This window comes from Pteropus vampyrus, unplaced genomic scaffold (genome assembly GCF_000151845.1).
Source record: "Pteropus vampyrus isolate Shadow unplaced genomic scaffold, Pvam_2.0 Scaffold197, whole genome shotgun sequence".
Classification (NCBI taxonomy): domain Eukaryota; kingdom Metazoa; phylum Chordata; class Mammalia; order Chiroptera; family Pteropodidae; genus Pteropus; species Pteropus vampyrus.
In genome coordinates, this window is record NW_011888978.1 from 2,913,615 (window position 1) to 2,915,947 (window position 2,333).

Sequence of the window (2,333 nt, forward strand, 5' to 3'; positions counted from 1 at the left end):
CAGTTGGGTTAAGATCCCTCCTGCTACATCTGTGCACTTGTGTACATACAAAAAGAAAGATTTGGCTAAGTCTGGGAGTCCTAGTCTGGGGGCGTTAGTGAGTGCCCGTTTGATTTCTTCAAAGGCTTTCTGTTGAGTAGATTCCCAGAGCAGGGGCTCCTGTTCTCCCCCACTTTGTGGCTTCATAGAGGGGTTTGGCCAGGATAGAGAAATTAGGTATCCAGATTCTGCAGAAGCCAACTGCTCCGAGGAATTTGAGGACTTGTCATCAGGTGGTAGGGACGGGAATTGAGCAAACTGTTTGTTTCCTTTCTGGGCTGAGTTGGCATTGTCCCTGCGACAGGTGGAAGCCGAAGTATTTGACTCTTTCTTGGCAGATTTGAGCCTTCCTTTAAGAGACCTTGTAACCCATTTCCCAGAGGAGGTCGAGAAGTAGATGTGTTTCTTCCATGCATTCCTCATATGTCTTCCCTGCTAAGAGGAGGTCATCTACATACTGGAGTAATGTATGGCTGTGTTGGTTTGCCGAGAAGTCCTTTAAATACAAGGCTAGAGTGGTCTCAAAGGTGGTTGGGGAGTTTTTAACCCCCTGAGGCAGTCATGTCCATATCAACTGGCCCTTGTCTCCACGTTTAGGGCTTTCCCATTGGAAGGCAAAGATTGGTTTACTCTGAGGAGCCAGGCAAATGCAGAAGAAGGCATCCTTGAGATCCAGACAGGTGAAATAGGCTGCCTCAGTGGAGATGAGGCCTAGGAGGGTATATGGTTTGAGTGCAGAGTGACAGTCATCTGTTTGACTGCTTGTAAATCTTGGAATGGCCAGTATTCATTGGTCCCTGGCTTCTGAACCAGCAGGAGAGGCACATTCCAGGATGATTGGCAGGGATGAAGAATTCCATACTTCAGAAGTCTCTCTAAATGTTTTTGGATCCATCACTTGTGCCTTATGGAGAATGAAATACTGTTTTTGGTGGGCTGGCTCAGCTTCTTGTTTTAACTCTACCATCACTGGAGGAATGTGTTAGGCCAGTTCTGGAGGGTTGTCTTCAGCCCACACTCTGGGCACCTTGAAGGGGAGTTCAGGTCTCTGTTGGGACCCTTCTATGAGACTATAGAGGCACCGCTCTTCTCCTTGGGGAACTCTGAGCAACATGATCCTTGCTTCTGGCCTCCCCAAGATTAGGGCTGCTTGGCCACGTGAGTCAAAAGTAATTTGAGCCTGTAGTTTTCCTAGAGTCTCGTCCCATCAGTGCCACGGAGCAGTTGGGTAGATATAGGAGTTCATGAACAACTTCTTGTCCTCCTAGGTTGCACTAGCGGGGCTACAGGATGGGGTGATGGACTTGTCCCCTGGTTGCTTCTGTAATGGTAGCTTGTCTTTGAGAAAGGGGGCCCATAGGCCGAGTTACAACTGAGTGTTCAGTTCTGGTGTCAACCATAAAATCAATAGATCAGCTTCTGACTATCATTTGGACCATGGGCTCCTAGAGTCCTAGCAAAATGGAGCCCGGTCTGGCCTAGTCATCTTTGAACTCTTCCAGAACAGCAAGACCAACAAAGCCATCCCTAGGAGAACCCTACAGTTCTCTTTTAGGCAGACTCTCAACCAACGGAGTCAGGTGTGAACTATTGTTTCCTAAGAATCTATATAAGGGAATTGGTCTGTGTGGCCAGGTTGACCTGTAATGACTAAAGAGACCTTTGCAATGACTCCCCTGTCAAGAGCCCCCTCTGCTGGCCACCCAATGCCAAAACAGGGCTAATCGATCTCACAAAAGGTGTGGAGTTTCTGTGGGATGAGTTTAACTCCATAATCTCCTGAATAACCCCTTTTGAAATTCTTAAGCATACAACCTAAAGGTGTCTGTTTACTGTGTTGTCCACCCATCCTTCCACCCATGGTCTGTGAAGCACATGCACTTAGAGATTCGCTTCGCCCGTCTCTAGCCATTCCCCTCACGGGGATCTTTCAGGCACCTCTTAGCAATTTGTGGGTCGGTATAAACCTTGACATGAATCACTGGAGTAGACTCCTCATGGAGATGCAGTGACACCACCCTAAGCCATATGAGGTTAATCGTGGAACTATGGATAGAGGCTCAACTCTCGCTTCGTAGTAAGGACATGTCTCAGTCACACACAATCACACACCAAACACACTCTGCTCTCCTCCTTATGTACCTGAAAGGTCACAGTTTCCTCTAACAAATTGGGGTAATTGGGTGACCTCAGGTGCTGATCAGAGACTCCTTTTCTGTCTTCTAATGGACAGGCTGTTCCTGGGACCCAAGTCCTTGCCATTCAGTCAGGCAGTGCTCCTGGGCTGGTTCCTG